Raw genomic sequence first — 26,458 nt, 5'->3', positions numbered from 1 at the left:
CTCAGATTGTTCTGAAATCGTGAGACAACAGATAAGATCAGCATTCCGGCAACATTATTTTGTTGAAATATAATTTGATCTAAGAGGAATTGATTGCACCCAAATTGGCCATTTAAATGTATAGGATTCATGTAATATATAATATCCGATTTGGACCAAACTTTTATTTAACAATGAGTAAGACAAGGAATCCAAAGAAATGGTAAAAAGCCAGCCAAGGACCTCCCACATCCCACACCAATCCCACCCCAACAACGAGTATATAGTATCAGTTTCTATGTCCGAAAACGTCTGAAATCCTACCTCTTTGAAGTGTATCTTAAATAACTCTCACAGCGTCCCCGACACCCCCCACCGCTTCCCCTTACTATTCTGTACTTTGTCCTGTGTTTGTACGTTTTATGTGGACTCCAGGAAGAGTAGCAGCTGCATGTGTTGTTGTCTCACCTAGCTATCTTAAGATGAATCTACCAATTGTAAGTTGCTCTGGATAAGAGAGTTTGCTAAATATCAAAAATGTCAAATGTAAATAGTATGGAGCTGAGGCTCAGAGTATTGTATCTTCATCCTATGTAATGTGTTCTCAGTGGTGATGTTTTTTCCCCCTCCTGTTCAGAGAAATTAGCCATTGAAGTTGTTCGGTGTATGTCCCATCCTACATCCTGATATTACTAGGTTCTGACCACTAGATGGTGCTGTTCCTGCTATTAGTATAATTTTTTTTTGTAGTAGACTGCTTAATACTTAAACGTTTAAGCTGTTTGGGGAGGGGAGGGGGTGTTCTGAGCTGACACATGGAATTGTTTCAAGATGGTCATACTATAGATCATTTAGCTATTTGATTTGGAATTTTAGAACCCCTTTAGGTATCAAAAAAATATATAAAAAAAGTGTACTACTATTGCCCAGAGAAACGCATCAAATAACACATTCATAAATGGCAAAAAATAAATGATAAGAAACAAGGTTTTGAACTGTTTGTCCTATACTTATGAGATATAAGAAAGCTCAGGAAGTATTTGTAGTTTTTTTTACACATATTTAACCCCACATATTTAACCACTACCTTCATACTTCAATATAAAAAATAAAAAAACAGTACCGGTAGGGCACAACGCAGAGAACACTATCGTGTTCGTGAGAGTCTCCCCTTTCCCATAGAGGGATAATATTAGTTTTTAGGTCAAATCGTTCGTACACTACAGACTAGTGGTGCGCGGGTCAGCTGTTTGTTCACCCGCCTGCAATTGCTAATAACCCATCCACAACTGCCCGACTATGAGACAAAGTGAACATCTGAGCCCTGCACCAGACCCTAACCCGCAAATATAGAGCATGTGCTATAGGCCGCAGTCAAAGACTGCAGAACGATTTGACAGGCGTGCAGGATTTGTTGTTGCCTGTTTCAGATATGTTCCTGCTTATAATTTCAAACATTTTGGTAGGCTATTTGTTAGTCAGCTTGTCTATAATTAGATACATAGCTTCTCTTTTGTATATGTTGCCCTAGACGACTAAATAAGCCCTTGCCCAACAGAATAACGTAATAGATCGATAGTATGAATGCTTCAATCTAGTTGACGTCGGTAAAGTTTTCTCTGTCATCTTTCGCGGAGGAAAAAAGTTTAGGGACTGGGGAGAAAATACAATAACGTAACAATCAAAAAAAATTGTCGAGATTTTCTGTGCATGTCCAAATGACATCAGTTGGACCGGTTGTAAGTAAAAAGAAAGCTGTGAAAACGACCCAAAGCGTTTCTGATAAGATTTCAGTTCGGCTTCAATGCATATTTTATTTGGTTGAAATACTAATCAGCTTTTATGATATAGACAGCACCTCTAAAGATGGTATCTAACTGAGAATTGCGTTCTCACAAGATGCAGAAAGAAAGAAATCCTATCTCTCCGCTCCTGTTCCCAAGTCCAAATGTTTACTACATTTGGTGTATCGTTTTACTGCAAGAAATGCTTCATTCTGCAGGAGTTATTATTAAGGCTATTTGTGAGGTTATACACCTACAGTCAGTGTCCAGATTTCAGTTTCCATTTAACCCATCTAAACAGAAGGCTACAGTTCCCTTGACATGCCATAGGCCTATTTGAAGTCCTGTCTCGTGACTGTCTAATTTGTATAGCGCCTCACAATCATCACACAACATAGCAGGCACTGCTTTCATCATCTTTTACCATTTCAACAAATCTTTTCCAAACATTATTTTGCTGGCCCTCTCTTCTCTTAATTTTCAACTCTCCTTTCGCAGCTTCTGTCTTATTGAATTAAACTTCGACAATGTCCCTTTTGCCTCTGTAGATTGACGTGAACTTTTTCTGCCCATTCCCAAAAGCATTATTTGGCGATTGGCTGTGTAGGTATTTTTTAAATCTTTATTCAACCCGCCCGCCACATACCCACCCGCCCTTCAGCCACACAATATTTAATGACCCTAAACCCATCCTCCCGCGATATAACCACGGGGACTGCGGGTTATGAGTCAACCCGCGCATCACTTCTACAGACGTTTTCATAAGAAGACCAATTTTTATGTCTCATGGTCTGACAAACACTGCTCTAGCACCAGTGCGTCAATCGACTCTAGGGTTTTTAAAAGGTAAGGAAACCAATATGTCATTTTGTAATTTGGGTGAACTATCCCTTTAACAAACTTTTTTAGCTAATAATGTGAACAGCACCACCTAGTGATCAGAACCTGGTACTATCAGGATGTTGGATGTGTCAAATTATATTTCAACAAAATGTTGCAGGAATGGTAATCCTATCTGTTTCCAACAACAGAAACGATTTCAGAACAATCTGAGACGGGGCTGTAGTGGAACGGGTCGAGAGTTTCAAGTTCCTTGGCGTCCACATCACCAACAAACTATCATGGTCCAAACACACCAAGACAGTCGTGAAGAGGGCACGACAAAACCTTTTCCCCCTCAGGAGACTGAAAAGATTTGGTATGGGACCCCAGATCCGCAAAACGTTCTACAGCTGCACCATCGAGAGCATCCTGACCGGTTGCATCACCGCCTGGTATGGCAACTGCTCGTCATCTGACCGTAAGGCGCTACAGAGGGTAGAGTGGTCAGCCCAGTACATCACTGCTAAACAATTAATCAACTAGCCACCGGACTATTTACATTGACACCCACCCATTTGTTTTCTACGCTGCTGCTCCTCGCTGTTGATTATCTATGCATAGTCACTCACGCCTACCTACATGTACAAATTACCTCAACTAACCTGTACCCCCGCACACTGTACCCCTGTACATAGCCTTGTTATTGTTATGTTATTGTGTTACGTTTTTATAATTTTTAACTTTAGTTTATTTAGTAAATATTTTCTTAACTCTTCTTGAACTGCACTGTTGGTTAAGGGCTTGTAAGTAATAATTTCACGGTAAGGTCTACACTTGTTGTATTCGGCGGATGTGACAAATAAAGTTTGATTTGAGATGGTGGGTGTCGATATCCACTCTCTTGTGTACCCAGGGGGCTCATGGGTAGGTGTCCGTAAGAGCTGGGAGAGGTGAGAGAGAAAGGCAGATCGATAGGGAGGGGTTGTCCAGACTCAGACTGTTTCAACACTTGGTTTGACCATCAAACAACAGAAAGAGAAGGAAAAGTATGCCAGTGGAAGGGAAGACAGAACAGGTGACCCAACTGTGATTATCCGTTACAGATTTTTTTGGGTAATTCCGTTTGAAATTTGGTAACGGAATTACGAGTTTGAATCAATTAATAAACAAAATTGATATCAGTAAAATAACGAATTCATTGGTAGGTCTACCTTTTTACTTGTTACTTCTGTGAACTTTCATTGTCCTCCCTCCTCATGAGGGAGAGAAATTAGAAAACATCGTTCAGATATGTGGTGTTTTGCTAACGGAATTACAAGGTAATATTTCTTCAACTCTCCAACGAAATATAAATGCTAATATTAGTTGGCAGAGGTCTTTACGTCAACATTATTGCGTTTTGATGTTTGTGTATTTCTGATCACTTTTAAGAATGTTTCTGATAGATGTATCCTAAGACCCCTTTTCCATCTGTTCATCCAAAAAATCAAAGCCTTTTACTACTAATTTTTAAGATGGAAAATGGTTGAAAATGTATCTATGCCTTAATTTCCCCAAAAATATAGACTCTTAGCTTTCATTTGACACCCAATGTGATATGCTCCTACGTACGTCACATGTTGGTGCTCAAGGGTCTTTTTCGAGAGAAAAGTTGCTCTGGCATATATTCTTTATTAAGAATGAACCGATTATTGTGGAATTTTAAAAAGATAATTCAAGGTACAAGTACAGCTACAGCTATATTATTGACCTGCTCTATCCCACAGTATTCATAAAAGTACCATGACTCATTGCTTTCAACATGCACATCGCATGCCTTTGAAACCACCAATTTAGTCCGATTCATTTTATCTTTGCGTGGCAATGGATGGCATTTTGCTGTTCCGCAATTATGCCAGCCAGTCGAAATTACTGGCAGAACCATTAATGCAAAACATGTTTAGACAACCATGCCCACAGCCTATCGTAAAATGATGCATGCTAGCAGCTGTAAGATAACTGACTACTGTAGCTGAGGCCAATGAATTACTCACCACACCCAAAGAAACTAGTCAATACAAACTGGGCACACATTACCACATTAAATGTACCCTTGAGTAATCAATGGATTTCCCCAGATAGCTATAACTGTAACAATACAACACACACACACACACACACACACACACACACACACACACACACACACACACACACACACACACACACACAGACACGCGTGCACACATATTCACCAATGAACACATAAACACACAGGTGAGCAGTACTAAACAGCCAAGAGATCAAGTCTGTCTCTTTTTAGCATTAGAGGGAGCCTTTCCTGCAAACAGAAACAGTGCATTGGAGGCACCCCCCCCCCCCTGTGTGTTAACACACGTTAACACACAGACGTACACTCACACACACAGGTGATGTGGAAGGAGAAAGAAAATGAGAGACTTACTGTTTTGTCGTCTCGGTGGCCAGCGGCTGGCTGGGTGTCCTTGCTGTGGTTGTCAGTGGTGGGCCTGGCGCTCCGCTCTGCCTGGCTGTCCTCCGGCTCGCTCTGCTGATGGGCACCCGACTGTTGAGGGGAGGAGGGGAGAGAGGCAGGGAGGGGCTCCACTGCCTTTTGTATGTCACTCCGGATGTCCATCTTCCGCTGCACTGCCATCCAAAGGAGTTAGAGAGAGAAGGGAGAGGGGAGAGAAAGAACCATAGAGTAAGGGAAATAAATAGGATGCACAAATTCACACAGCTGACGCACTAGTAGACACATAGTCACACACCTGCAAGCGCATGTGCACATAAGATACAGTACCAGTCAAAAGTTTGGACACAACTACTCATTCAAGGGTTTTTCTTAATTTTTTTAACTATTTTCTATATTGTACAATAATAGCGAAGGCATCAAAACTTTGAAATAACACATTTGGAATCATGTTGTAAACAAAAAAAGTGTTAAACAAATCAAAATATATTTTAGATTTTGGATTCTTCAAAGTAGCCACCCTTTGCCTTGATGACAGCTTTGCACACTCTTGGCATTCTCTCAACCAGCTTCACCTGGAATGCTTTCCCAAAGGTTTTGAAGGAGTTCCTACATATGCTGAGCACTTGTTGGCTGCTTTTCCTTCACTCTTCGGTCCAACTCATCCCAAACCATCTCAATTGGGTTGAGGTCAGGAGAATACCAAGTCATCTGATGCAGCACTCCATCACTCTCCTTCTTGGTCAAATAGCCCTTACACAACCTGGAGGTGTGTCGGGTCATTGTCCTGTTGAAAACAAATGATAGTCCCATCTAAGTGCAAACCAGATGGGATGGCGTATCGCTGCAGAATGCTGTGGTAGCCATAATGGATAAGTGTTCCTTGAATTCTAAATAAATCACTGACAGTGTCACTAGCAAAGCACCACCACACCATCACACCTCCTCCTCCATGCTTCACAGTGGGAACCACACATGCGATCATCCATTCACCTACACTGTGTCTCACAAAGACACGGCGGTTGGAACCAAAAATCTCAAATTTGGACTCATCAGACCAAAGGACAGATTTCCACCGGTCTAATGTCCATTGCTCGGGTGTCTTGGCCCAAGCAAGTCTCTTCTTATTATTGGTGTCCTTTAGTAGTGGTTTCTTTGCAGCAATTCGACCATGAAGGCCTGATTCACGCAGCCTCCTCTGAACAGTTCATGTTGAGATGTGTCTGTTACTTGAACTCTGTGAAGCATTTATTTGGGCTGCAATTTCTGAGGCTAGTAACTCTGCTGCAGAGGATACGTTCATTAGAGGTAACTCTGGGTCTTCCTTTCCTGTGGCGGGCCTCATGAGAGCCAGTTTCATCATAGCGCTTGATGGTTTTTGTGACTGCACTTGAAGAAACTTTCAAAGGTCTTGAAACTTTCCAGACTGACTGACCTTTATGTCTTAAAGTAACGATGGACTGTGGTTTCTCTTTGCTTATTTGAGCTGTTCTTGCCATAATATGGGCTTGGTCTTTTACCAAACAGGGCTATCTTCTGTATACCACCCCTACCTTGTTACAACACAACAGATTGGCTCAAACACATTAAGAAGGAAAGAAATTCCCAATTTAACTTTTAACAAGTTAATTGAACCTGTTAATTGAAATGCATTCAAGGTGACTACCTCATGAAGCTCGTTGAGAGAATGCCAAGAGTGTGCAAAGCTGTCATCAAGGCAAAGGTTGGCTATTTGAAGAATCTCCAAATTTGATTAACACTTTTCTGGTTACTACATGATTCCATATGTGTTATTTCATTGTTATGATGTCTTCACTATTACTCTATAATAAAGAAAGAAAGAAAAACACTTGAATGAGTAGGCGTGTCCAAACGTTTGACTGGTACTGTACATGCAGGTACACAAACACACACAAAAATATATTGCCTTCCAAATGGCCTACCTCACAGACGGGTTTTGGATTACTTAATGTGAACCATAGAAATCAGCTCAGTTTTGATAAGTGACAAAATTGTTGAAAGATGCCTGAATATTTGGCCTCTCCAAAAAGTATCACAGCTCCATCATAGCATTAGCTCAGTGCACAGAAACACAATCATTTGTTTCCAAAAGGCCAAAGAGGGTATATATACAACAACAAAAATCAACTCTCAATATCATGGTGGGCAATATACTGGGCATATTGGACTTAACTGTCCTACTAGTAAATCAGTTTGTAGATTCATCTAACTCAACAACAACAAAAATGAATTATTTTGCACTAGGTATGTATTACAATGTAGCCTATAATAATACCCAAATGCTGGTGAATGTAATTGTCGTTCCAGATGATATCAATCACTTTCTGAAAGTGACTTCTTGGACCTGAATGCCTAAACATGAATAAATACTTTTATTGCAATAGGCTAAATCAGGGTCACACAACTACAGCTGGTAGTCTTAAACACATCTACTTTGAAACAAAAGTATACATGTGGTAAAAAAAAAAGAAGACACCTGTACCATGTCAGACATAGAGTTGACATAGAGTTCAATTTTGTGTTTGCATCCCAATGTTACACTTCAAATACAGTTGAAGTCAGAAGTTTACATACACCTCAGCCAAATACATTAAAACTCAGTTTTTCACAATTCCTGACATTTAATCCAAATAAAAACTCCCTGTTTTAGGTCAGTTAGGATCACCACTTAAGTTTAAGAATGTGAAATGTCAGAATAATAGTAGAGAGAATGATTTATTTCAGCTTTTATTTCTTCAATCACATTCCCAGTGGGTCAGAAGTGTACATACACTCAATTAGTATTTGGTAGCATTGCCTTTAAATTGTTTAACTTGGGTCAAATGTTTTGGGTAGCCTTCCACAAGCTTTCCACAATAAGTTGGGTGAATTTTGGCTCACTCCTCCTAACAAAGCTGGTGTAACTGAGTCAGGTTTGTAGGCCTCCTTGCTCGCATACGCATTTTCAGTTCTGCCCACAAATGTTCTATAGGATTGAGGTCAGGGCTTTGTGATGGCCACTCCAATACCTTGACTTTGTTGTCCTTAAGCCATTTTGCCACAACTTTGGAAGTATGCTTGGGGTCATTGTCCATTTGGAAGACCCATTTGCGACCAAGCTTTAACTTCCTGACTAATGTCTTGAGGTGTTGCTTCAATACATCCACATAATTTTCCTCCCTCATAATGCCATCTATTTTGTGAAGTGCACCAGTCCCTCCTGCAGCAAAGCACCCCCACAACATGATGCTGCCACCCCCGTGCTTCACGGTTGGGTTGGTGTTCTTCGGCTTGCAAGCCTCCCCCCTTTTCCTCCAAACATAACTATGGTCATTATGGCCAAACAGTTCTATTTTTGTTTCATCAGACCAGAGGACATTTCTCCAAAAAGTACAATCTTTGTCCCCATGTGCAGTTGCAAACCGTAGTCTGGCTTTTTTATGGCGGTTTTGGAGCAGTCGCTTCTTCCTTGCTGAGCGGTCTTTCAGGTTATGTTGATATAGGACTCGTTTTGCTGTGGATAGATACTTTTGTACCTGTTTCCTCCAGCATCTTCACAAGGTCCTTTGCTGTTGTTCTGTTATTGATTTGCACTTTTCGCACCAAAGGACGTTCATATCTAGGAGACAGAACGCGTCTCCTTCCTGAGCGGTATGACGGCTGCGTGGTCCTATGGTGTTTATACTTGCGTACTATTGTTTGTACAGATGAACGTGGTACCTTCAGGCATTTAGAAATTGCTCCCAAGGATGATCCCCCCCCCCCTGAGGTCTTGGCTGATTTATTTTGATTTTCTCATGATGTCAAGCAAAGAGGCACTGTGTTTGAAGGTAGGCCTTGAAATACATCCACAGGTACACCTCCAATTGACTCAAATTATGTCAATTAGCCTATCAGAAGCTTCTAAAGTCATGACATCATTTCCCGGAATTTTCCAAGCTGTTTAAAAGCACAGTCAACTTAGTGTATGTAAACTTCTGACCCACTGGAATTGTGATGCAGTGAATTATTAGTGAAATAATCTGTCTGTAAACAATTGTTGGAAAAATGACTTGTGTCATGCACAAAGTAGATGTCCTAACCGACTTGCCAAAATTATAGTTTGTTAACAAGAAATTTGTGGAGTGGTTGAAAAACTAGTTTTAATGACTCCAACCTAAGTGTATGTAAACTTCCGATCTCAACTGTACATCACAGAAGACTGAAATATAACAAAACAGTTTGACAAAAACATACCAGATTTTCAGGGGTTTAAGAAAAATAATGTTTATTAATTATTAAATTATTACAAATATCAATAACAGTCCACCCATGTGGCCACTAGAGGGTGCTTTGGTCATTCGACTGCAGGAAAGGCTAGAGGCGCTCAAAGTTTATCCATTTTGCATACCCCACCCTACCATTAGACATCGATGTCTTCAACACTGAAAAAGATAAACAGTTGAGTTTGATATCATTTAAAAGCTTACAAACAGGACTGTCAAACTGGTAAAAAAAACAATAAGCTTTAACAACAATTATCTAAAAACGGGTAAACTCCTATTTTCTTCGTGTTCATATATGTTGTAACTTAGACCCTATTGTACTTTACCTGAGGTGTTTGTGTTGTGCCTGCCATCAAATAAGACACATCATACTCTTGAATACAGGGTGGATGTCATGTTTTGGCTGATAAATGTACTAAAATGTGAATAAAGTTAACATTTCAAATAGTACCACAAAGACGGTTGAAGGTTCACACGTCAGAGAATGTTGACTTGGGTGGGAATATCCAATGTTATAAATTGTTTTAAAAAGGAAACCTATTGAAATCATAGAATATATAGATCATAGAATAGAGATATTTAAGTTGGCATTCGACGGTAGGTGGACCTGCGGCCATCTTTCTGGTAGTAATTGAAAGTTAAAGTTTCATTTAAATGTAAATATCAATAGCGTATCAGCAGGGGTCTGAAGGGATAGTTCCGTTCTATAAATTCTAGTTCTATGATTGGAATGACACCCACCCTGTATTGAAGAACATGCTGTCTCTCAACCGATGACGGGCACAACATAAACCCTTCAGATGATGTAAAATAGGGTCTAAACTAGAGTTCAACCGATTATGATTTTTCAACGCCGATACCGATAATTGGAGGACCAAAAAAGCCTATACCGATTAATCGGACGATTTTTTTTTTGACAATTACAACAATACTGAATGAACACACTCGATAAAATCAACTTAGCCTCAAATAAATAATGAAACATGTTCAATTTGGTTTAAATAATGCAAAAACAAAGTGTTGGAGAAGAAAGTAAAAGTGCAATATGTGCCATGTAAAAAAGCTAACGTTTAAGGTCCTTGCTCAGAACATGAGAACATATGAAAGCTGGTGGTTCCTTTTAACATGAGTCTTCAATATTCCCAGGTAAGAAGTTTTAGGTTGTAGTTATTATAGGAATTATAGGACTATTTCTCTCTATACCATTTGTATTTCATATACCTTTGACTATTGGATGTTCTTATAGGCACTTTAGTATTGCCAGTGTAACAGTATAGCTTCCGTCCCTCTCCTCGCCCCTACCTGGGCTCGAACCAGGGACCCTCTGCACACAGACAACAGCCACCCTCGAAGCATCGTTACCCATCGCTCCACAATAGCCGAGGCCCTTGCAGAGCAAGGGGAACAACTACTTCAAGGTCTCAGAGCGAGTTACGTCAATGATTGAAACGCTATTAGCGCGCACCCCGCTAACTAGCTAGCCATTTCACATCGGTTACACCAGTCTAATCTCGGGAGCTGATAGGCTTGAAGTCATAAACAGCTCAATGCTTGAAGCACAGGGAAGAGCTGCTGGAAAACGCACGAAAGTGCTGTTTGAATAAATGCTTACGAGCCTGCTGCTGCCTACCACCGCTCAGTCAGACTGCTCTATCAAATATCAAATCATAGACTTAATTATAACATAATAACACACAGAAATACGAGCCTTAAGTCATTAATATGGTCAAATCCGGAAACTATCATTTCGAAAACAAAACGTTTATTCTTTCCGTGAAATACGGAACCATTACGTATTTTATCTAACGGGTGGCATCCATAAATCAAAAAATTCCTGTTACATTGCACAACCTTCAATGTTATGTCATAATAACGTAAAATTTTGGCAAATTAGTTCACAACGAGCCAGGCGGCCCAAACTGTTGCACATACCCTGACTCTACGTGCAATTAACGCAAGAGAAGTTTAATATTGCCTGCTAACCTGGATATCTTTTAACTAAATATGCAGGTTTAAAAAAATATACCTCTGTGTATTGATTTTAAGAAAGGCATTGATGTTTATGGTTAGGTACATTCGTGCAACGATTGTGCTTTTTTTGCAAATGCGCTTTTGTTAAGTCATCCCCCGTTTGACGAAGTTGGTCTTCACACAGTTCGCAACGAGCCAGGCGGCCGAAACTGCTGCATATAGCCTGACTCTGTTGCACAGAACGCAAGAGAAGTGACACAATTTCCCTAGTTAAAATAAATTCATGTTAGCAGGCAATATTAACTAAATATGCAGGTTAAAAAATATATTATTGTGTATTGATTTTAAGAAAGGCATTGATGTTTATGGTTAGGTACACATTGGTGCAATGAGGGTGCTTTTTTTGCGAATGCGCTTGTTAAATAACCGTTTGGCGAAGTAGGCTATGATTCAATGATAAATGAACAGGCACCGCATCAATTATATGCAACGCAGGACAAGCTAGATAAACTAGTAACATCATCAACCATGTGTAGTTAACTAGTGATTATGTTAAGATTGATTGTTTTTTATAAGATACGTTTAATGCTAGCTAGCACCTTACATTGGCTCCTTGCTGCATTCGCATAACAGGTAATCAGCCTGCCACGCAGTCTCCTCATGGAGTACAATGTAATCGGCCATGATCGGTGTCCAAAAATGCAGATTACCGATTGTTATGAAAACTTGAAATCGGCCCTAATTAATTGGCCATTCCGATTAATCGGTCGACCTCTAGTCTAAACTACAACATTTGTGAAAATAAAAAAAATTCTGTTTACGCATTTTTAGATAATTGACGTTAAAGCTTAAAAAAGGCAATTGTATAATTCATTTTTTTTCATTGAATCATTTCACAACCCTGTTTGTAAGCTTTCAAAGAATATCAAACTCAACCATTTATCTTTTTCAGTGATTAAGACATGGACGTCTCATGGTAGTGTGGGGTATACAACATCGGTCAACTTTGAGCACCTCTATCTCCTGAATGTTTTGGCATTCAGGACCAAAGGCACTTTCTGACCACTTCCACCATCAAATCAAAAGGGGTGCAGTAAGAAATTAACTGAAATCATGTGGAAAGACCCTGCTGTCCCAGACCTGCTGCTTTCAACTCTTAATGATCGGCTATGAAAAGCCAACTGACATTTATTCCTGATTATTATTTGACCATGCTTGTCATTTATGAACATTTTGAAAATCTTGGCTCTCTCTAATTCTCTCTTTCTTTCTCTCTCTCGGAGGACCTGAGCCCTAGGACCATACGTCAGGACTACCCGGCATGATGACTCCTTGCTGTCCCCAGTCCACCTGGCCTTGCTGCTATTCCAGTTTCAACTGTTCTGCCTGCGGTTATGGAACCCCTACCTGTCCCAGACCTGCTGCTTTCAACTCTTAATGATCGGCTATGAAAAGCCAACTGACATTTATTCCTGATTATTATTTGACCATGCTTGTCATTTATGAACATTTTGAAAATCTTGGCTCTCTCTAATTCTCTCTTTCTTTCTCTCTCTCGGAGGACCTGAGCCCTAGGACCATACGTCAGGACTACCCGGCATGATGACTCCTTGCTGTCCCCAGTCCACCTGGCCTTGCTGCTATTCCAGTTTCAACTGTTCTGCCTGTGGTTATGGAACCCCTACCTGTCCCAGACCTGCTGTTTTCAACTCTTAATGATCGGCTATGAAAAGCCAACTGACATTTATTCCTGATTATTATTTGACCATGCTTGTCACTTATGAACATTTTGAACATCTTGGCCATGTTCTGTTATAATCTCCACCCGGCACAGCCAGAAGAGGACTGGCCACCCCTCATAGCCTGGTTCCTCTCTAGGTTTCTTCCTAGGTTTTGGCCTTTCTAGGGAGTTTTTCCTAGCCACCGTGCTTCTACACCTGCATTGCTTGCTGTTTGGGGTTTTAGGCTGGGTTTCTGTACAGCACTTCGAGATATTAGCTGATGTACGAAGGGCTATATAAAATAAACTTGATTTGATTTGCTGTCTTATCAAGTTGGAGGACATTTTCTTTGACATCTTTAAAAAAATTATAGGGAAAGTTGGTTTATAAAGCCTAGATGGCAGGCCTATCAACTGCCTTTCTTGTCCCACATTGTGAGCTTTACAGGTATCTAGGCTATACATATTAACGTGATAAATCACTAATTCCATCCAAGTTGGTCTTGCGGAACCTGGTAAGCTAGAAGTTCTGAAGGAATATAACATGAACTTTCTGTTGATTTAACCTAGGGTGCAATATTTTTTAAGACTAGGCTACAACCACAATAGCCTACCAGACCCTAGCATTTTCACACGTTATGTTGAAAGGACTGCCCAAGATGTGTGACTGAGAAAACAAGGCAAATGGACAAATGTAGGGTTATTTGTCCATTAAAAATCTAGGCTTGTTATAATGGCCAATTGACATAATGAAATTTAACAATCTTAATTGTAGGCTGTGTATGTCAGTGCTTGACTTGGGCCGGAGCTGTCCAGAGCGCCATACCGACACTTATAATTTTTGGGGAATTGCATACTATCTATAAAAACAAAGTCAAAGAAAGTACAGTATGAAGATAGGCAGAAACTACTTCTCCAATAGAAATCCTCTATTACACTTATATGCGATGTCATGGCGACATTGGCTGGCTATGCTCATGCATAGAAACACGTCATCGGTCTAACATGCTGACCAGACCGGACACATCGCGTTGCAAAATAAATTTAGAAATCCACGTTATTCAATTATTGCACCCACACTGCTCACGCGCACCAACGAGCGTCTGCGTTGCCAAGGGCTAAAATAGAAGTCATTCCTATTTCTGATGCAGATCGCGCTGCAAGTCCTGCCTCTCCCATCTCCTCATTGGTTTATAGAAGCAGGTACCCACGTGCCAACTCCTCATTGGTTATATCCACGTGGGTGATTGAAAGACAAACTGTTTTGCCGTTTGTCGTGGTAATACTATGAAAGTTAGATGCCAATCACCATATAAATTCAAAGATGAAAAAGCCTGGAAGGAGGAGAGATGACTAGAAACGATTCGGTTGACCGTTTTATGTGTGGATTAATTGTCGGAGTAGAGGACCTTGTGCATTTTAGGTAAAATAACAACTCAATGTTTATATCCCAGGACAAATTAGCTAGCAAGTGCAAGCTAACTAGCTAAATTGCCATACATGTTTAATGCTTTTCGACCTGTCCCCAAATTAATGTCATTGGTTTAGAATTTGTTTTGATATTTTAACCTGCGTGTTGTAATTGCGTTTGGTGTGGGGGGGACAAAATTAATGTGCGCACAATAGCGCACGCGCGCAGCCGTGATTCCACATTGTTCAAATGTCTTTGCTGCTAGTCTGTGAATATGTGTGTGACAGTAGGCTGTTCGAGATTGCGCAGATTGAAAATGCGCCAGTTTGAATGCGCATGATGCGCTGTTCCAAGTTGTCAAATGAGGGTTTGTAAGGTCCTACTTTTTGTTCATGTAATTCATTAAGGGCGCACTTTTAAATATGATGAATCACTTAAAAATCGGCATATCAGCAATTATAGGAATTACCCTTCAGTGCATGTCTGTGTGTGCTGGGTGTCTGCCATTGGGAGTGGGCCATTGCCCAAAGAGAGGACATTTCAGCAGCAGGTATAAAATAATGACAGGCAACCGACTAACTAGATGGCCAATTCAAAACATAACGTATAGCAGTTATCTTGCTAGGTAACTATAGCTAACTAAGCATTTATGTCGTTGTCGCCTTTTCACCAGCACTGTAAAGCTTAACTAACTGTGCACAGTTGTAAAGCTGGGATTCCCCTCTACTAAACAGTAGCCATGTAACTGTGCCAACGAAAAAAATATTCTAAGAATAGTGTTAGGATTTGTGTTTATTGCACTATAACCCAATGCTATATCACATGTGATTGAATATTAGCAACTGTTGGCCTGGGCGCCTGGGTGTCTGTGTGTGTGTGCTGGAAGTAACAGTTAGCCCCAGATAAGTGTGCTGGGAAGCTGTGGTTAGCCTTCAGCGAGAACAGTGTGCTTTTGTATGCAGGTGCAAATAGCTCAGACAATGTTGCAGAGCTGTCTGACCTCAGTCTCTGGGGTGAGGGAGCGTAATCTACACAGCAACAGCGCCGGGACACCAAAGAGCGCAAAGATGCTGGGACTAGCCTGAGCGCCGGCGATAGGCTGAGCAGAGTTTAAACCACGCTCAGCCTCTACTGTGATAGGCCAACAGACGGGTTGGAACTAGTCTGTCACAGTATAAGAACAGCTGTTTACTTACATCCTGCCGGTTCCCTGTTCTGCCCTGCGTGGTATTACAGTGAGCCCGTATATACGAATGTTGCTTTTGCCATTTATTGCTTAGTTAATAAAAAATACATAGTATACAATCAGTGACTCATTGTCATATTTATCCTGATACCAGATTCGAATTTACGCAACCCTAACAATAGCCTAAATGACAAATAACTTGCTGTGCATATATCTCCCATTAAAAATTCATATTTGAGCCTTATAGATAAACATGTCTAGATAGATATTTTGCTTTGAAGTAGCCTAGCTTATCCATTTGATCCCTGATTCATTGAATTAGGGAAAAATTGTATAAAGACAAAAGTATTTGCTTGTAATGGTGCAATATTTGATATCAAGGATCCTCCATGATAGCTACTGCATGGGTTTGCAGGCTTTTGTTCAAGCCCTAGTCTAACCACATTATAGCCTAATCATCAGCTGCTCAACTGCACCTTGATAAGCAGACTTGGGGGTTTTCCAAGCCTGCACACCCAGGAGAAAAGACAACTCCTGCACTTCTTTCATCCCAAGTCAATCACTCATAGAGAAAACAAGCCGTTCTCTTAGCCGATTCCCTCTACAGGAAAGTAGTCTAATTTCATTAAACAGCATCAATTAGGAGACAAGGTACCCGTGTAAATTCGCGGGGTTTACTATTCGAGGAAGGTTATTCGAGGATGTAGGCTAGGCTACTTGACAGCTGTAGGCCAGTCTGAGTAGACTAAAAGGTACTACGCATAACGTAATGCCCTAACGCTCTTCCCACGGGTTGACACAGCCTAAACATTGTCCTTATGTTGTACCTGTACCTAGTAGGCTAGTGAGGATACCATTTTCAACAGCCAATGTATTCAACGTAGCTAATAGAAACACGTCGCTAGAACACCGAAATACCTCTGTCACTTCAGCGCTCCTGGTTATGTCAGTAGCTGCATATTTACATTTACATTTAAGTCATTTAGCAGACGCTCTTATCCAGAGCGACTTACAAATTGGTGCATTCACCTTATGATATCCAGTGGAACAACCACTTTACAATAGTGCATCTAACTCTTTTAAGGGGGGGGGGTTAGAAGGATTACTTTATCCTATCCTAGGTATTCCTTAAAGAGGTGGGGTTTCAGGTGTCTCCGGAAGGTGGTGATTGACTCCGCTGACCTGGCGTCGTGAGGGAGTTTGTTCCACCATTGGGGTGCCAGAGCAGCGAACAGTTTTGACTGGGCTGAGCGGGAACTGTACTTCCTCAGAGGTAGGGAGGCGAGCAGGCCAGAGGTGGATGAACGCAGTGCCCTTGTTTGGGTGTAGGGCCTGATCAGAGCCTGAAGGTACGGAGGTGCCGTTCCCCTCACAGCTCCGTAGGCAAGCACCATGGTCTTGTAGCGGATGCGAGCTTCAACTGGAAGCCAGTGGAGAGAGCGGAGGAGCGGGGTGACGTGAGAGAACTTGGGAAAGTTGAACACCAGACGGGCTGCGGCCTTCTGGATGAGTTGTAGGGGTTTAATGGCACAGGCAGGGAGCCCAGCCAACAGCGAGTTGCAGTAATCCAGACGGGAGATGACAAGTGCCTGGATTAGGACCTGCGCCGCTTCCTGCGTGAGGCAGGGTCGTACTCTGCGAATGTTGTAGAGCATGAACCTACAGGAACGGGTCACCGCCTTGATGTTAGTTGAGAACGACAGGGTGTTGTCCAGGATCACGCCAAGGTTCTTAGCACTCTGGGAGGAGGACACAATGGAGTTGTCAACCGTGATGGCGAGATCATGGAACGGGCAGTCCTTCCCCGGGAGGAAGAGCAGCTCCGTCTTGCCGAGGTTCAGCTTGAGGTGGTGATCCGTCATCCACACTGATATGTCTGCCAGACATGCAGAGATGCGATTCACCACCTGGTTATCAGAGGGGGGAAAGGAGAAGATTAATTGTGTGTCGTCTGCATAGCAATGATAGGAGAGACCATGTGAGGATATGACAGAGCCAAGTGACTTGGTGTATAGCGAGAATAGGAGAGGGCCTAGAACAGAGCCCTGGGGGACACCAGTGGTGAGAGCACGTGGTGCGGAGACAGATTCTCGCCACGCCACCTGGTAGGAGCGACCTGTCAGGTAGGACGCAATCCAAGCGTGGGCCGCGCCGGAGATGCCCAGCTCGGAGAGGGTGGAGAGGAGGATCTGATGGTTCACAGTATCAAAGGCAGCCGATAGGTCTAGAAGGATGAGAGCAGAGGAGAGAGAGTTAGCTTTAGCAGTGCGGAGCGCCTCCGTGACACAGAGAAGAGCAGTCTCAGTTGAATGACTAGTCTTGAAACCTGACTGATTTGGATCAAGAAGGTCATTCTGAGAGAGATAGCAGGAGAGCTGGCCAAGGACGGCACGTTCAAGAGTTTTGGAGAGAAAAGAAAGAAGGGATACTGGTCTGTAGTTGTTGACATCGGAGGGATCGAGTGTAGGTTTTTTCAGAAGGGGTGCAACTCTCGCTCTCTTGAAGACGGAAGGGACGTAGCCAGCGGTCAAGGATGAGTTGATGAGCGAGGTGAGGTAAGGGAGGAGGTCTCCGGAAATGGTCTGGAGAAGAGAGGAGGGGATAGGGTCAAGCGGGCAGGTTGTTGGGCGGCCGGCCGTCACAAGACGCGAGATTTCATCTGGAGAGAGAGGGGAGAAAGAGGTCAAAGCACAGGGTAGGGCAGTGTGAGCAGAACCAGCGGTGTCGTTTGACTTAGCAAACGAGGATCGGATGTCGTCGACCTTCTTTTCAAAATGGTTGACGAAGTCATCAGCAGAGAGGGAGGAGGGGGGAGGAGGGGGAGGAGGATTCAGGAGGGAGGAGAAGGTGGCAAAGAGCTTCCTAGGGTTAGAGGCAGATGCTTGGAATTTAGAGTGGTAGAAATTGGCTTTAGCAGCAGAGACAGAAGAGGAGAATGTAGAGAGGAGGGAGTGAAAGGATGCCAGGTCCGCAGGGAGGCGAGTTTTCCTCCATTTCCGCTCGGCTGCCCGGAGCCCTGTTCTGTGAGCTCGCAATGAGTCGTCGAGCCACGGAGCAGGAGGGGAGGACCGAGCCGGCCTGGAGGATAGGGGACATAGAGAGTCAAAGGATGCAGAAAGGGAGGAGAGGAGGGTTGAGGAGGCAGAATCAGGAGATAGGTTGGAGAAGGTTTGAGCAGAGGGAAGAGATGATAGGATGGAAGAGGAGAGAGTAGCGGGGGAGAGAGAGCGAAGGTTGGGACGGCGCGATACCATCCGAGTAGGGGCAGTGTGGGAAGTGTTGGATGAGAGCGAGAGGGAAAAGGATACAAGGTAGTGGTCGGAGACTTGGAGGGGAGTTGCAATGAGATTAGTGGAAGAACAGCATCTAGTAAAGATGAGGTCAAGCGTATTGCCTGCCTTGTGAGTAGGGGGGGAAGGTGAGAGGGTGAGGTCAAAAGAGGAGAGGAGTGGAAAGAAGGAGGCAGAGAGGAATGAGTCAAAGGTAGACGTGGGGAGGTTAAAGTCACCCAGAACTGTGAGAGGTGAGCCATCCTCAGGAAAGGAACTTATCAGGGCGTCAAGCTCATTGATGAACTCTCCAAGGGAACCTGGAGGGCGATAAATGATAAGGATGTTAAGCTTGAAAGGGCTGGTAACTGTGACAGCATGGAATTCAAAGGAGGCGATAGACAGATGGGTCAGGGGAGAAAGAGAGAATGTCCACTTGGGAGAGATGAGGATCCCAGTGCCACCACCCCGCTGACCAGAAGCTCTCGGGGTGTGCGAGAACACGTGGGCAGACGAGGAGAGAGCAGTAGGAGTAGCAGTGTTATCAGTGGTAATCCATGTTTCCGTCAGTGCCAAGAAGTCGAGGGACTGGAGGGAAGCATAGGCTGAGATGAACTCTGCCTTGTTGGCCGCAGATCGGCAGTTCCAGAGGCTGCCTGAGACCTGGAACTCCACGTGGGTCGTGCGCGCTGGGACCACCAGGTTAGAGTAGCAGCGGCCACGCGGTGTGAAGCGTTTGTATGGTCTGTGCAGAGAGGAGAGAACAGGGATAGACAGACACATATTTGACAGGCTACAGAAGAGGCTACGCTAATGCAAAGGAGATTGGAATGACAAGTGGACAACACGTCTCGAATGTTCAGAAAGTTAAGCTTACGTTGCAAAAAATCTTATTGACTAAAATGATATAGTACTGCTGGCTGGTGAAATAGGCTAGCTAGCAGTGGCTGCGTTGTTGACTTTGTTTGAAAGTGTAGCTGGCTAGGTAACCTCTAACTGGCTAGGTAACCTCGACAATTACTCTAGACTACACAATTATCTTGGATACAAAGACGGCTATGTAGCCAGCTAAGATCAAACAAATCAAACTGTTGTACTGTAATGAAATGAAATGTAATACTACCTGTAATACTACCTGTGGAGCAAAGCGGAATGCAACTACTCGCTCCAAACCAAACCGGAAGTGCGTATCGTAGAGGGAGAGGCAATAGAAGTGTTGTTTCTTGTATTATTGTCTTTTGTGTCTTTAGAGGACTGCTTCACCTTAATGTCCCCTTTCCCTTTTCTTCTGTCCTTATTTTGTCCCACTTTGTCCCTTCTTTGTCCCTTCTTCTCTTCTGCCAACTAGACACTCCTTGTTAGCTAGCTAGCTTCTTTCAGGAATGAAAGGCATATCAAAGGCATATCAAAGGAAGATGAAGTAGTGTAGGCTAACTTGCTTTACACCTCTGTCACTTTGACGCAGAAAACTACAACCGGCGGGGACAAAAATAATAAGCTTAAAGGTAGGTTCATTGACTAGAGGTGAGTATTATCAATTCTCCGTCTAAACAACTGTAAAAGAGGCTGCGGTTCGATTCGCCACACTGCCGACGCGCGCCGTCTACCCACACAAACTGTCGATGTAACGAGCAGCCGTGTCCTTCCTTGTGCGCTGTCACAAATCTTCCTCCTCCTTGCGGTTCAACCGAGCTCTTCGTCAAAAAGTCCCGGTTCCCATGGAGCCGGAGTTAGTGGGCGGGACCAACCCACTTATGAGGGTGATGAGAGGCCACCAACAAGTCAAACGGTCAAGGGAAGAGGATGGAAGAACGTGATTCAGGGCATGTGGTGGTACTTTTTTTGGTGGGTAACATAATATTTTGCATGTGGTGGTACGTTTTTGGCACCACCACATGCCCTGAATCATAATTCTTCCACACTCTTCCCTTGACCGTGGTGGCCTCATCACCTTCATAAAAGTGGTCACAAAAAAAGTCACCGTCAAGGAATTCACAAGTCAGCAACGGTCTTGTAGGCTCACCTATACCACTTTGTAGACAGCAACGGGTCTTCAAACACAAAGTTTAAATGTATTCAGATTATTGGGTTCAGAAATATTTGTTTTGCTTTTCATCAGTATAATTACATGCAATCACCTTGATCCGAATGTGTGATAGTTGAAATGCATGAGAGTACCTGTTACCATTCTATCATGTCATTACTTTATTCTGTGTTGTAATAACTGCTACCAACATGTTTTATATTTGTGGAAGGTGCAAGCTATAACCACAAGGTGGCAACACACACTTTTATAAAGGACATGAAGTAAAGCAACTACAAACTTCCATAAAGTAATTTGAGAAGTTGTCATTTGTTTTCTGCTTACAGTAAGCATTTATAATTGCCCAGAGCTAGTCTTTTGAGAGCTGGCATAACTTTTAATCATTTTGCAATATCCGCACATGCTGTTATTATTGGTATTAAATCCATTTAATTAGCTTGAAAAGTACTTGCTTTGCAGGGAGATGACATCGAGAGGAAAAAGATCTCCAAGGAGGGGAGTAGACCTAAATGTTTATATTTCCGTGTAAAAGGACCCATGAGCACCAACGTGAAGTTCATAGGAGCATGTCAAATTGGCAGTCATTCAGGGCATGTTTAGCAAAAAAAATACAATTATAATAACATTTATTCTGTTTTGCATGTTATTTTTGCATTAATACGTGTCACATATCAGTTTGCAAACAATGTTAAATAAATAAATAATTGAGTTAATAAAGCAGCATACAAACATGGTCTCTTTTTTGCTTTCTTGAGTAAAGCAGCTCCAAAATGCAGGGGTTTCAGCCTAGCTCAGTGCTTTCTGTGGTGGTGGGGCAGCCAGCGGAAATACGGAGCGTAGGGGTTGGTAATGTTCTCTAGTTGCGCCGTGATTGGCTCAGTGTTCTGTCACTCAAGGGGTTCACTACGCCACCGCAAAATCTACGGGTAGAGCTCGAAAATGCAAGCCCCTTGGGTGCTGCCATAGACTTTAATTAGAAGTGCCCATCCATGAAGGCTCATGGTCATTGGCCACAGATACAATTACCTCAAATCACGTTATATCTACCGTAGCTTTAGTTGGACTGATCATGTCAACGTGATACTTTCAAAGTATTAGCTAGCAAGCTAGACAAGCAGTCATCATCATGCATCAAGTCGGATATTTCAACCTGCGTGTCCAGATCGCGTGTGGTGTGGGTGACAAACCGCGTTTGGTCATCATGTTATGTTTTTACTGATATCACATTTTGTTGTGAATTATTCAATGATTAAAATTCCAAATCGGTAACGGAATTACTGCAGTAGAATTGGCTACAATGGGAAATCATAGTAGTCACCAACCACAGTTGGGTCACCTGCGACTGTCCTCCCTTCCACTGACATACTGTTATGTTCAGCTCATAACTGTTTTCTTTCTCTTTCTGTTGTCTGGTAATCAAAGCAAGACTGTGAAAACACTCTCTCTCTCTCTCTCTCCAGTTAATGTCACCTCTCCCGGCTCTCAATGACACCTACCCTCTTTCCATTTACTGTAACAAGCATCCTCACACACTGATCACTGACCAAAAAGTAGGTCAAATTTGGTCAGACCACCATGGCTGGACCAGATCTAAACCAATCATAGGTGTCGATGTTACACAAGTTTGGACAGCACAGTACAGCAGGACACAGTAGAGAACAGTACAGCAAAGTGCAGAGCAGTAAAGAAAAGTAGAGTAGAGTAGAGTTCAGTACAGTACAGTACAGCACACTAGAGTAGTGTAGAGTACAGTATAATGTACTCTACTGTACTGTACTGTACTGAACATATCTACTTTACTGTACTCTTCTGTACTGAAGTCTACTGTACTGTATAGCGCTAGACTGTGATGTCCAAACTTGTGAAACAAAAACGTCTATGATTGGTTCAGATTTGGTCTGGTCCGGACCAGCCAAATGGTGTCTTGTTTGGGGGCGGAGCTCATTAGAATAATAGCCAGTGTGTAGAATAATATCCAAATGTGACCCGTTTCAGAAAACTAGGCGTATGTCGTGGGTCACTACTTCACAGGAGAGCCGTTTGAATCATTTTTTGGGGCAGAAATGCATTCTGGAACATGTGAACTTTCATGTGCCTTAATAACAAACTTGTATGTCATCTGTAAATACGAATAAAAATGTTAAATTATGAGCCTAGTTGGTTTAGCCAAATAAAAAGACAGCAACCTTCTTGCTAGCCATGATTGGCTGAGATAATGAGTGCGCTGGACATGCCGAGAGATGAGTTTGAATGGGTCTGCCATATAGCGTGCTTCTGTCTATTTGAGCTGGTCAGTATGTGTAGGTAATCCTGTCTAACGCGGCTTTTTTTAATGTATCGTGTATTAAAACTGCTTAAGTGTTGCTCTCCACTTTCTGGAGGACTGAGTTTTGAAATCAGTGGAATTAGAATATGGTAGCTAAGGAGATGGAGAAAACACCTGTCTCCAGATTACATCTTCAAACTAAGGGCAACCATGGCATCCAACAGGAGATGCGTCCAACCATGAATGATATATAGTCTAGCTGGCTACATTTTCAGATATTACACGTTTCGAATTTTGACAGAAAAATACATTTGCTTAGCTAGCTATAGCCTAATGTTAGCTAGCTAACATAGAACCTGGTTGGTTAGCTACCTGCAGATTCATGCGGGGTAGTAACGTCATGAGTTGAGATTATGCTTCATTATTTACCTAGCTACATGTCTAAACAAAGTACTCAAATATGCAAGTAACCATTTCTGGTGCGTTCATAAATTCAGTCTGGCCATCTACTCCGATTTCAGAGCACTCTCGTCTGAGTGTGCCAGAATAACTGATGAATTTACGAACGCTCAACACCCGTTGAATATTTATTTATATATTTTTTTACCTTTATTCAACTAGGCAAGTCAGTTAAGAACAAATTCTTATTTACAATGACGGCCTACCAAAAGGCAAATGGCCTCCTGCGGGGATGTGGGCTGGGATTAAAAATAGGACAAACACACATCAGCTAGCTTCAGCGAACTGAAAAGACGAGCGACCCAGAGATGTGTGTGCTCTGGTGACCTTTAACAGAATGTGAATGGCAGAACGGGTGTTGTATGTGGAGGTTGGCCGGTGTCAGTAAACGTCGGCAAAAAAAAGCGTAATTAAATTGTTGCCAGCAGCACAGTTACAGTCACCAACGCTCTGGATAACATGAAAACAGCCTAACCAGCTCTGCTATGGCGAGTAAAACGGTTGGCCGGTGTCAGTAAACGTCGGCAAAAAAAAGCGTAATTAAATTGTTGCCAGCAGCACAGTTACAGTCACCAACGCTCTGGATGACATGAAAACAGCTTAACCAGCTCTGCTATGGCGAGTAAAACGGTCAGAGTGGGGTGTTCTCTCATTATGTGTCTGGAAGTAGCTAGCAAGTTAGCCAGTTAGCTTGGGTGCTTGACTGCAGTTGTGAGGTTCGGATCAACCCTACTCATCGGCCAGAGCATCCAGTGTGCGCTCTGAATGCGAAAAGCTCTGAATTTATGAATGGACAATCTGACAGCACAGTTGCAGGCACCAACACTCTGGATAACATAACAGCCTAACCAGCTCTGCTAGGGCGAGTAATGTTCAGTGAGCTGTTCTCTCTCACGTAGAAGTCTGGAAGTAGCTAGCAAGTTAGCTTGGGTGCTTGACTGCTGTTAGTACATTCGGATCAACCCTTAAAGAGATGGGTGGGGCTAAAGCTTAAGAGGGTGTGAACAATGCTGAATGGGTGTAGACAAAGAAGGGCTCTCCAATAGTAGTACCAAAATATTCAAAGGCCATTTTCTCACAAGTGAGTTTACAAGTTAATCAACTTTCAAAGAAAAATTACTTTCCCATTGTTCCTCAACTATAGTCTATGATACACCATTTTGTAGCTCAGAGTCTCTACTTTTATCCAATGTAAAAAACAACACTTCAAATTTTGCTACATAATATCGATTTGAGCCGGTCGGTAACAAATATGCAAAAGGTTATTGCATTTGTCTACCTATTCAGGAAGAGAATGATATTCATATCCATAATTATACATTTCTGTATAGTACAGATTTGGGACCCATGATGTAATTCCGTTACCGGATGTAAATCCACTTCACTTACTGTAGTTCAATAACCAAAATAGATTTCTCATGTCACCCCAAACTTCTGCAGACATCGTTATTAAGATATTTAACAGTGTTTTTGGAAAATGTGGTCACATAAAAAACTGAGGGAGATTTTACCAAAATTCTGTTACCAAACTTTGTATCTGCACAGTTCTTCCAGTAAATGTGTTTTTGTAAAATGTTCAGTGTACATTGTTAAAATTAGTCCTTGTGCACAGAGTTGTAATTGTTTGTTAAACTTTTAAATCAATGGTTTTTATTATAGCTTATGTCAAGTATTGCTAAGAGTAAATCAACAGTATTTATTCCAGAGACCAGGGCTGCATCCCAAATGGCACCCTTTCCCCTATATAGTGCACTACTTTTGATGAGAGCCCATAGACATGGCACCCTTTCCCCTATATAGTGCACTACTTTTGATGAGAGCCCATAGACATGGCACCCTGTACCCAATATAGTGCATTACTTTTGAAGAATATTTGGGAGCCTTTGGGACACATCCTTTGGCTCTACTCAGTGGCCATTCATACTGATGCATCATCCAAAAAGAATGGAAGCCACCCAAACGAACAACTGCTCCGACATTTGGGTCTTCGTCTGTGTTAACGGCAACCATCGCCAAGGAGACAGGCTTTGTGTGGAATCAGAGATCTGTGGCGGTCTGCTGTAAGTAACTGTACGCAGGCCCATCCGGCTGGGCTTGGACATGGACAACTCACCACCCTATCCATCCGGCGCAGACAGATGTTTTCTGGACATTGTTGTTCCGCCCCGTTGGTAATTGTTTTCTTTCAGGAGCGGCCAAGGGCTGAGGTGCCAGGGAGTGCCTGAGGATGCAGGCAGGGATGGATATGTGGGGTTGGCAGTTCCACGCAGCTGAGCGTCCAGCATTCTCCCTTCCATCCAGCATCTCCATGTGGTTTGAATAGACAACAGACAATGGGAAAACAATGATTCTGTAAGCAGAAGAGATGCCTACAAATGTGAGGGTAGAGCCTTCTGACTCACAACATATGCACTATTTTAAAGATAATGGTGTATTTATGTTGGTATGAACCACTGACATAATGCACTCTCCATTTATGACTGAGTTGCCGGTCTTTTAAAGGGTATTTTTCATCATGACATATGTGCATTAAGTTGAATGTGTTTGTATTTGTTTGCATGGTTATAGTAACAACTTTGCTGTATACCCAAAGACATGCTGTGCAGTAGTCTACTGCTTTAGCACACAGAGCTCTGGTTTGGTCTTAGCAGACACTTATCAGACAGTTGGTCTCCAACTGGGCCTGTCATAGAGTCATCAGGAGCTGCTGGGGGACTCCATGTTGAAAATGGATCCAATTAACACATACTGAGTGACCAAGGCTCTACTATCAGGCCATTATCCAGTCTTTGGTAAGAGGACACTGTTTTAC

This window comes from Salvelinus alpinus, chromosome 26 (genome assembly GCF_045679555.1).
Source record: "Salvelinus alpinus chromosome 26, SLU_Salpinus.1, whole genome shotgun sequence".
In the NCBI taxonomy this organism is placed as follows: domain Eukaryota; kingdom Metazoa; phylum Chordata; class Actinopteri; order Salmoniformes; family Salmonidae; genus Salvelinus; species Salvelinus alpinus.
Note: the sequence above shows the minus strand (reverse complement) of the source record.